Source organism: Pseudopipra pipra, chromosome 27, assembly GCF_036250125.1.
Source record: "Pseudopipra pipra isolate bDixPip1 chromosome 27, bDixPip1.hap1, whole genome shotgun sequence".
Taxonomy (NCBI): domain Eukaryota; kingdom Metazoa; phylum Chordata; class Aves; order Passeriformes; family Pipridae; genus Pseudopipra; species Pseudopipra pipra.
Genome location: NC_087575.1, coordinates 1,512,341 through 1,523,305, shown reverse-complemented (window position 1 = coordinate 1,523,305; position 10,965 = coordinate 1,512,341). Strand labels below are relative to the sequence as shown.

General features: G+C 56.4%; 1 long non-coding RNA gene across 1 annotated transcript; it reads right to left on the bottom strand.

Moving 5' to 3' along the window:
• Positions 1–5,661: 5,661 nt before the first annotated feature.
• LOC135403380 (uncharacterized) lies at positions 5,662–9,037 on the bottom strand. Its single transcript, XR_010425391.1, has 3 exons — positions 7,428–9,037; positions 7,041–7,139; positions 5,662–5,904 (listed from the first exon to the last, which is right to left on the bottom strand). It is a non-coding gene; the product is annotated as an uncharacterized LOC135403380 (long non-coding RNA).
• Between the last annotated feature and the right edge of the window lie 1,928 nt (positions 9,038–10,965).

Here is a 10,965-nt window from a genome sequence, read left to right as displayed (position 1 = left end):
TAAATATACATATTATAAATATATATAATAAATAAATATATATAATAAATAAATATATGTAATAAATATATATATATTATAAATAAAATAATGGACACCATTCCTTCAGCCTGAGACTGACCCTCACGGAGGACTTTCCATGTGTGGTTCACAGGGATCAGTGCTGGGATCCACTCTGATCCACATGGTCTTAAATAATCCAGGGAAAAAAGCAGCAAATACAGGGATAAAGCTTGGGGGGGGGGAGGCAGGAATTTTCAGGGAAGTTGCCACAAAGTGATTGGGCAAGTTTGCAGCAGGATCTAAGGGTAGGAGGGGACTGGGCGATAAAAGGGCAGCTAAAATACAATGTTGATAAATGCAAAGTCATGCACATGAGGAAAACAACCTGAACCACCCCCAGACCACGATGGGCTCCAAATTAGCTGCTGCTGCTGCTCAGGGAAGAGCTCTTGGAGTTAATGTGGGGAGTTGTCTGGAAATGTCAGCTCAATGTTCAGCTGCAGACAAAAAGGCAAATCAGATGTTGGCAATGATTAGGAGAGGAGCAGAGGAGAAATCAGAAAACATCATTACAGTCCCGTGTCGATCCATGTTCGATATCCCGACCCCTCCTGCTCTGGGGGCTGAGCAAGGAGAGGCACTGAGGGTGGGATTGGCTGCTGGGGGCATTCAGGGGCACATGGGGAGCCCTAAGGTTGGGATCAGCCTGGAGAAGAGGGAAAATGGTTTTCTTGTTTTCCTAATGGAATTTGGAGGTTTTCAACCCCCCCAAAAATCTCCCTGATAAGCAGGCTCAGAGCAAACCAGAGGGAATCTTCTTCCCACTGTGTTTCCTTGTGTTTAGGAACTCCCTGTCTCTGCACCCAAAGCATAAATGTGTTTGGAGGGGCTGGAATGAGCCCTTGAGGGCAGTTCCAGGGGGTGGCCAGTGCAGCCCCAGCCAAACAACTCATTAAAGGTGAAAATAAGGAGAAATTGTTCAGCAGGACAAGTGTCACCTTGTTGCTCACCAGCTCTCCTCAAGCATCCATCCCAGGGGACAGGGAGGGTCCCAAGGCTCTCCTGGAGTTCAGGGGAGGGAAGAGCAAATCCCTGGGACAGGAGGACAGATTTCACCTCCTGAGTCAGCCGATGGGAGCCCGTCACTGCTCCAGGCTGCTCTCTGGGCTGGGCTGGGAGCAAGGGCTGGCTTTGGTCTGTGCTGCCTGAGCCAGACTCCAGACCAGCAGATCTAATCCTCCCTTCCCTGGCTCAGTTGTCCCCTTTCTGATGCTGAGCTTAAATCCCGGGAAACCAGCTGTGAAACCCCACATTCCTCTCCCATGCCCCCCCTCCTCACCAGGCAGGAGCAACGAGATCCCCCTGCAGCCAACACTGAAGGGCTCTAAGGCACAAGAAACACCTGAGCAGCGGCCTGAGGGCCTTCCCTCCTTTCCCAGCCACTTGGAGCATCCTTAAGCTTCTCTCCTCACCTCCCTCTACCCATCTGTGTGGTGAGAGCCCGGGATAAATGCCGGAGGAGAGGCACTGCGGGCTCTCCGGGAGAGGTGGGCTGGGAGGAGGGGGCGTTTGTGCTGTCACCACTTCAGCTGATGCCTCCACACCACCTTGCCTTTCAGTGGCAAACAATAAAGCTCAAGGTGAGCATCACCTCTGCCCTATCTCTTAGATCCTCCTCTCTCCTGTCCATCCATCACACGCCTGCTCTCCTGCAGCCGATTGCAGCCGACCTGCATCAGCTATCGATTTATCGACAGGGGCCGGGGCTGGAAGATTCAGGGAAGCAGCTCCCCACAGAAACGCTTTTCAGAAGTAGAGATTTGATTTTTTATTTATTCTTCTCTTCAATGTATGGATTTAACAAGCTCCAGGCAACAAAGAACCCGGTCCTGCCGCACGCAGGCTCTCACACTGCCCCCGTCTCCTCCCCTTCGCCGCCGGAAAAGTCATCTTTAAGGGATTACTCTTTAAGGGCAGAGCACAGCCCTGCGGATGGAGGCAGGTCCCCAGGGCTCAGATGCTGCCTAACCTCTGTGCTGACCTCTCTCACAGGGGTAAATGTCTCCCTGGCTCCCCGTGTTTGTCACGTGTTTGTGGGGGTGTCACTGGGAGACCAAAATTCCCTTTCTTTTTTTCCCCTCTGTGTCGTGATGATGAACTTCCAGTCCAAACAGGCTCTGGGGAAGAGGCACCTGTGGGTGCAGGGGTTTCCCTGGGGCCACTGGCAAGGCAGGGCACAGCTGGCAACATCTGCAGCGTCCCCTCTCCTGGGACTGCTGGGGGGGATTGCTGCTTGGTTTGGTTTTTCCTTTCCCCACTCTTTCCCAGGAGTTTGGAGAGACCAAAATAGGAGAAAAGGCCCTCTGACCCTTGTTTTTCCCAGCTCCAAACCACCAGTCTGTCACCCAGCATTCAATCCTGAGTGACTCTCCTGCTGCACCGGCCAGGAATGTCACTGCAGGGGCTGTTCCTCCCAGGATATCCCAGTGCACCCCCTGTCCCACATGTCCCTTCATCCACCTGGGCCTGTGGGTGCAGCAGGGCCACCCTGGAGCTCCAGCACAGGGTGAGGGGTGGGCAGGATGGTGAGGAGGAGGAGGAAATGCTGCCTCTCCATTGGGGTGCATTTACAGGTGATGCTGCCTTAGAAAACTGAAAGTCAGCTCTCCAGGGACCAGCAGGACCTGGACTCGGCCTCACTGACCCCTCACCCTTCCCAAACCAGTATTTTTTTTGCCTGGTGTCTGGTTTTGCTCCAAATACACCAGCTGGGCTTCTGTTCATCCAAGACACCCCCTCCATGTCCTTCTCAGGCAGGTGAGACCTCCTGCTCAGAGCACAGCTCTCAGATGGTCCCAGTGCCCCCAGCCCATCTCATGGCACCAGAGGTGACCCCAGTCCCTGCCCAGCTCCCCTGCCCTCCCTCCAGGGGGGTTTGTTGGGCTGATCCTTTACAGACCTCTTGGTTTGCATAGTTAATGAGGGGTGATTTCATTTGTGGCTGCATTTACCATCTGATTACTCTCCTGTGGAAGACTAATTTGCAGGCAATGGAGACAGATGCTTCCCAAACTATCAGCCAAAAGGCCTAATTCCTGCACAGCCAACTTTTTTAATTTACTTCCTGGCTGATTAAAAAAAAATGTTTCACGCCACAGCAGGGGCCAGGGTGGTGCCAAGACAAACCCTGCCAGAGACCCTTTGGAGGCAGCTCTGCCCACAGGCTGCCAGCACCAGGGGCAGCTGCTTTGGGAAGCAGCTCTGGTGCTCCAAGGATGGGATTTCATAGAATCACAAAATGGTTTGGGTTGGAAGGGAAGTTAAAGCCCATCCAGTGCCACCCCCTGCCATGGGCAGGGACACCTTCCACCAGCCCAGGTGGCTCCAAGGTGTCCTGTCCAACCTGGCCTTGGACACTTCCAGGGATCCAGGAGCAGCCACAGCTGCTCTGGGAAACCTGGGACAGCCCCTCCCCACCCTCACAGCCAACAATCCCTTCCCAATCTCCCATCTCACCCTGCCCTCTGGCACTGGGAAGCCATTCCCCTTGTCCTGTCCCTCCATCCCTTGTCCCCAGTCCCTCTCCAGCTCTCCTGGAGCCCCTTTAGACCCTGGAAGGGCTCTCAGATCTTTCTGGATCCTTCTCTTCTCCAGGTGAACCCCCCCAGCTCTCCCAGCCTGGCTCCAGAGCAGAGGGGCTCCAGCTATTGGAGCATCTCCGGGGCCTCCTCTGGGCTCTCTCCAGCAGCTCCACGTCCCTGTGCTGTTGTTCCCCAGGGCTGGAGGCAGCTCTGCAGGGGGGTCTCACCTGAGGGGGCAGAGGGGCAGAATCCCCCCTCCCCTGCTGCCCACGCTGTGGGACCAGCCCAGGGCAGGGGGGGGTTCTGTGCTGCCAACACACACGGCCGGGGCATTTGGAGCTTCTCATCCACAATTTGCCCTCATGGATGACAACTGCCCAACTTCAGGGGCGAGTGGGGGATGCTCGGGAGCTCTTCTCAGAGCTCCGGTTGTGCCCCGTGTGCTCCCAGCTCCTCCCCCTGCCCCGTCCCTTCCCTTGCCGCAGGAGGGCCGGGACTGCTGGAAGCAGGAGTTGGCCGTGGTGGCCATCACCGGCCCTTTGACTGCTCTCCAGGAGACCTGTCTTCCATCCCCAAATTCGGGGGGGGGGGGGTCTGGAGCCAGCGCCTGGCTCTGCCTGGCAAGGTCAGGCGCTCTCTGAAGGGCGTTTGCAGCGGTGCCTCCCCCGGCTCCACACGAGCTGCACTACTCGTGAGGGCTTAATGATTACCCTTAGATAACTTTATTGGCTGGGAATTATTGGCTGGCTCTGCTGCAGAGCCAACCTCCCTCCCCTCTGCGCAGCCACAGGTGAAGCCCAGCGTGGAAGGTGGGCGAGAGAGCCCCACGAGGGCTGGTCGGGGGGACTTGGGTGGGATTTTTGGCTCGGGGTGTCTTTCCTTGCATGGAGAAAAAGCAGGGAATGTCCATCCTTGGCTGGGCAACCTCTGGCTCCGTTCAGGTTTCTGACCACTTTTCTCAAGTGCTTTTCATTTCCAGAGCACTTTAAAGACCTGATCTAATTAATTCCTCCGAGCCCCCGGGGGAAGGGGGCAGGTAGGGAGGTGGAGTCGGGGATCCCGCGCGGGCTCACCGGCAGCTGGGAGCTGCGATTTCAGCCGTGGCCTGTGGGAGGGAGGAAAAACAGGACGAGGATCTTCTCCACTGCTGGACGGAGGGTGGTGACACCCCACGTCACTTGGTGTGAGGGGCCTCATCCAGCCCGTGGGCAGAGCTGACCTGGGGGGTTGACCCTCACGAGGGCAGCTGGACCCCCCTCAGCAGGTGGAGATCCCGGTGGGATCCTGGCCTTGGGGTGCTGAGCAGGGTCCCCACGGCTGCAGAGGACAGGGAGAGCAGCCCCATCGCCATGGAAACGGTCCATCCTGTGTGGATGTGCAGCCTGGCAGGGTGGGGTTTCTTTTTTTCCCCTCCCTTCTTCTCCTTCTGCGAGCCCTCGGCATTGATCCGGGAACGTGCTCTTGGCATGTATGATCCATGCAAACACCGTGTTCCTATTGATCAGCCTCCTCTGCTGCTCGGGGTCTGTGCTGGCAGCAGAAACAAAGGCCGGGGGAAGGAGGGGAGAAAATTACCCGGCACCACACCAAGCAAACAGCTCTGCCAGAGCCTACGGGGTCTCTCTGGAGCTGCCTCCTCCTTCCTCCCATTCCCCTTCCTCCCATCTGCCCTCGGTTTTCCCCTCGCTCGTCTCTTCTCCAGCTCCCCTCTTGCTCCTGCCCACCAAAAACGGCCCAAACTCCCCCCCTTGCTCTGTTGGTGACTTCCTGGGGGCTGTTTCCAAGAACCAAGGAGGTAACAGGTCCCTTCCCCCCCCCTCCCAGCTCTGCTGGGATGTGGGGACACGCTGTTGGGGCAGGGGGGGGTCCCAAACCCACCTCCTTTGCCAGCCGAGCTCTGTGTAAGCCTTAATAATTACAGTGAGGAGTCAATAACAATTAGGCCTAACAGCCACTCAGCAGAATTGACGCAAATTATTTTAATTTTATGTTTCTATCGATGGACTTTTCCAGGTTGGCACCTTCTCCCCCATTCCCGCTCCTCCCAGCCCCCCACTTCCCGGGCACACCCCCAGCTTGGGCCATCCAGCCCCTCCTCCCCTCCTTGCTCCAAAAAGCTGCCTCCAAAGCCGGAGTTCCCTGCAGGAGGGGGCCGTTGGTGCGTGGAAAGGCTTCTTCATTCTGGGGGAAAACCTCTGCTCTTCCCGGGAAAGTCGTTCCCAGTCGCTCCCGAGGCAGGGCAGGAGGGAAGAGGCTGCGTTCAGGTTTGGTTTGCTGGGAATGGAACCAGGCTTTGTGTCAGAGAGCCGAGTGCAACCTCCTGCAACGGGATTTTTAGGATGTTTTAGGCACGTATTTTCTCCTCCGTGGGGGGGGAACATCACCTCAGGTTTGGCTGCTGTTCTGTTGTGGGGGTTTTTTCTTCATGCCGTTCTATACAATTGACCCACTTGATACACTCATATTACACAGAAATTACAATGAATCCAATCAAAATGATGCCTCAAAAGCAAATGTTTCCACGAGCTCACAGCCAGAGCTGTCTCAAGTGTCCTTGTATGGGAAATGCAGCCACGGTCCCGCAGGTCCAGGCTCTGCACGGGGGGTTTGCAGCACCTCCAGCCCTTCCAGCAGCCAAACCCCCCCCCGGTGTGGGATGTGCACCCACTCATCACCAGCAGGGGAAGAAAGCACAGGTGATTTTTTTTCCTGCTGGCTGACGGTCAGCGAACGATTCCTGGATTTTTTTCCCTCCCTATTTACGGGACTGAGCCGTTAATGGCACGACCCGCTCCACATCCCCCGGGATGCCGGGAGCCGCAGAGCTCCGCGGACCAAGAGATGACCCTCAGGCTGCGGCCGTCGAGTCTCTCACCCATCCCACGAGGGAGACTCCTCCGGGCTCCTTTCCTCCTCCTGCCTCCGGGGGTGTTTTTTCCGCCCTTCCCGGCGCTGGGAGCGGGCCCTGCCCGGCAGTAAATCCCGGCATCCCCAGCCCCGCTGACCTGCAGCTTTTCTCCTCTCCTGTCATTAGGGCGAGGCGGCCCATTCACTGGGTGACAGGTGCTCAATTGCTCTTAAGTGGCTCCCAGATAATTGGGGAGGTCTTTAGCTACTTGTAACTTCCAATAATAAACAATAGAGAGAGGGAAAAACACCCGCACGGAGCATTTAACTGATGGCCCCGTTGTCAAAACTGCGTCAGGGCTCTTCTCCTTCCCGCGGGGCAGCGCTCGGATGACGCTGTGCCACCTTGACAAGCCAGAGCCACCTCCCCGCTGTCACTTTGAGGTGGTGGGTGATGAAGGGGGAGACCCCGGGTCCGGCCCCACCCCTGCTGGGTGTCGGGGGAGCTGCACCAGGGCTTGGGGGATGGAGGTTGGTGAAGCCCTCCTGGATTTTTTGGGGGTGAAGGAGATTCAGGTCCAGATCTCGGATCCAAAAGGCAAGTTTTACCTGTCAGGAGGTGTTGCTGAAGGAAAAGCTGGTCTGAAAGCCCTGGTCTTCAGTGCAGCCTGCAGGAGGCTGAGCCCGCTGTCAGATCCTGCCCCGTCCCTGGAAGTGTTCAAGGCCAGGTTGGAGCAACCTGGGCTGGTGGGAGGTGGGATGAGATGGGCTTTAAGGTCCCTTCCCACCCAAACCATTCTGGGATTCTGGGATCTTTTCTTTAAATCCAAACCCAAGATGTTGCTTCTCCTGGCTCTGAGCCATCTGCAGGCAGCTGCCTTGGGAGGTTCCCTGGCTCCAGGCAAGGCTCTTCCCATCCCAAAAGGAGCTGGGAAAGGGCCTTTCCCCAAAGCTCCTCTGTGGCTCTGCAAGAAGACCTGTCCATGGAGCTCTCACCCTGCTGCTCTGGTGTTGGTCCAGGGAGCTGCTGGTGGGATCCTCATCCTTGTCAGGGGGAAAAGAGCACAAAGGTGGGATGAACCCCTGCAAAATCCTCAGCTCAGTGGGCAGCTGGGTTACAACTGCAATTCCCTCAAAAAGGAGCTCTCAGAAACACGTCTCCAGCTCCTCAGCTGGGGTGGGATGGGGTGGGGTGGGGTGGGATGGGATGGGATGGGATGGGATGGGATGGGGTGGGGTGGGATGGGATGGGGTGGGGTGGGATGGGAGGGGATGGGATGGAATGGGAGACAGGGCTCATCACAGCACTAACTACCCACATGGAGGCAGAAATGAGATTTGCCCTTGCCCTGCTCCAGGCTGAAGGATGCACAAGCTGAGAACTCGGAGCCAGCAGTAGGGGTGGGAAGACAGTTCAGGTCTTCTAGAGGTTTCCTTGGACTCCTGCTCAGCAGTGCACTTGTGTACAGAGCCTTTCTGGGAGCATCACTCTGCTTTAAATGTGTCTATTAAGCCCCTTCAGGCTGGGAACCCCAACTTCCTAAATAAGGCAGCGAGGATGGGATGGGACATGTCTGGGCTGGGTCAGGTGATCTCATGGACACCACGTGTCCACGGTGTCCCTGTGCACAGGGTGCTCCCAGGGCTGCTCAGGTGTTGCTGGGGGGATCTGAAGCCATCCCTCCCACATGGGCCACCCTCCCCTTCTGCTTCTGTGCCTCCCCCAGCCTTGGCTTTGGCCAACAACCACTGAAGCCCCTGCAGCCGTGCCTGGGGTGAGGATCTGTGTGCCCAGAGGCAGAGGATGGTGAACACCCCATTTCTTCCAAATGCTGCTGCCCACACAGCCAACAGCCCCCCAATAACGGGGACCCTCGCCCATAAATTCTCCATTGATTCACCAGGAGAAGAAAAGGGCAACAAATATTATTCCCAATGAATAATTCAAGCAGCTCCAAGCCATGCCTTGCGTGTTCATTACCCTCCACGAGGACCTGGGGGATAGAGCTTGAAAGGCCCTATAAAAGGAAACTGGGGAAGATTTATTTTTGAGGTTGGGCAAATCCCAATAACCCACGGCAGGAGGGGTCGTGCCTTGTGCTGGAGCAGGGGCTGCTCAGCCCTGGCCCCCCTGCTCCCTCCTGGCTGCTGCTTTGTTAAAAAAGGAAAGCACTTACGGTGCTGTTGGGGATCAGTCCACTCTCCTTTCTTCCCCGCCGAAGCTTTCAGGGATGAAAGCACTCTAAAGTGCTGGCTCTGGTGTTGGGAGCTGAGCAGTGAATAATCCCCCTCCTTCAGCCCCTGCCTGCCAGGGAGGTGGTGGTTGGGTCATGAGCTGGGAGGGAATTTTTGCTCCTCAGTGCCCTGGAGACAGTGTGGGTGTGGGTGTGGGTGGGTGTCTTAGCACAGAACCACGGAAGGTGCTGAGCTGGAAGGGACCCACAAGGATCAGTGAGTCCAACCCTCAGCCTTGCACAGGCCCATCCCCAAGAGTCACCCCCTGTGCCCCAGAGGATCATCCAAACGCTCCTGGAGCTCTGGCAGCCTTGGGGCTGTGCCCACTGCCCTGGGGAGCCTGGTCAGTGCCAACCACCCTCTGGGGAAGAATCTTTTTCTAGGATCCAACCTGACCCTGCCCTGACACAGCTCCAGCCATTCCCTGGGTGCTGTCCCTGGTCCCCCCCGAGCAGAGCTCAGTCCCTGCCCCTCCTCTGCCCCTGCCCAGCAAGTTGGAACTGCAGTCTCCTCCAGCTGAACACACCAAGTGCCCTCAGTGTCCTCACACGCCTTCAAATCAAGGCCTGTCCCCATCTCCATTGTCCTCCTTTGGATACTCTCCAATGGCTTCAGATCCTTCTGACATTGTGGTGCCCAGAACTGCCGCAGTATTCCAGGTGAGGCCACCCCAGTATGGAGGTATTGAGCCCTCTGGGATGCTGTGACTTACCTGGTGCCACCAGGAATTAGGTACCGAGCCAGGGAACGCAGCCAGGCACGAGCATCCTCTGCCCATCTGGGGGCGGTGATGTTGGTCAGGTCCTGCCAGGGCCAGGGACCAGCTGAGCTGCTGTGGGACACGACTCCATGGTGCTGCCCTCTCTGCACGACCCTTTGTCATCCTTAACCCCTCCCCAGGGAGGCCACAACACCTGGATGTTTGGGTTTTGGAGGGGGTTGCCTGAAACCACATGGAAAGAGAGGCACTTTGCCTGGAGAAGTTGTCTTTGCCTGGAGAAGATGTCTTTTCCCTTGCCGGAAAGGTACAGGGGTTTGCTTTTTTATTTTAAGTAAATACAAAGGGAGAATTGAGGTTTTGATGCAAGTCTGATGCTGCTGAGATTTGGAGTTGGGTGTCAGCTCCACCACAGAGTCACTACCTGGCCACTGGCTCCACAGGTCACCACCTGTAGCTCTCTGTCAGCATAGAACCACGGAACAGTTTGGGTTGGAAGGGACCATGGGCAGGGACACCTTCCACCAGCCCAGGTTGCTCCAAGCCCCGTCCAACCTGGTCTTGGACACTTCCAGGGGTGGGGCAGCCACAGCTGCTCTGGGCAACCTGTGCCAGGGCCTCCCCACCATCCCAGGGAACAATTCTTCCCTGATATTCAATCTAACCCCATTTTGTTCCAGTTTAAATCTACTGCTGAGCTCCTTGGAGCAGGCACTGCTTGTCCTTGGGCATAACCCCCTCTCTGGATGTTCCTGTAAGAAATGACACCTTCTGGTGGCTCCACTTCCCCCCCTGCCCAAAGCAGCAGCTCCATCTCGCCAATGCTGCTCTTGCCGTGGGCTGGGAGGCTCTTGCTTCCCTGACTGGTGCTTCCCTCTCTCCTCTCTGTTATCTCTGCCAATAAAACCCGCTCCCGAGATCGAGCCCTTGATCAATGGTGGCAGGATCCATCTGCCATCACCTGAGCGAGGTGGCCGTGGCAGCTGGGGGGGGAGAGGGGCCCTCCCCGAGAGGACAATTCATCCTGGCTATCGGACACCGGCCGTCAGAGGGGACAAATGGCTCTCTGAGGGTGGAGATCCTTCCCTGATGGCCTCAGCACAGTGACCAGGCTGGATTTAACACCTTCCCTTTGGGCAGCCAAAGACCAAGGCTTGGCTGGGACAGCTGCCCCTGGACTGGCCTGGTGGAGGTTCCCCCCACCACGTCTCCCAGGATTCGAGGGGACAAGTGACACCCAAGGGCTGTCGTGGTTTGGACCTGGCTCCCCACCAAGTTCCTGAACCTACTCCAAAAATCTCCCTCCCCTTACTAAAGGAAAGTGAAAAAGGGAAAAAAACCCCAAAGGACCCGATATAAACTAAAGCAACAGGTATATATTTACACCTATTTACAGTTACAAAAACACTTTATACATATAAGAAAAGAGAACCCCAACCCCCCTTAAACCAGGAAAAACAGATATACCCAACTAACAAAGAACTAACAAACCAAAGTTTTAATACTTTCCTCAAGAAGACAAAAGCCACTCCGCCAGATCTTTCCACTCGGATCGGGAGAACAGGCCACAGCAGGCCTCGA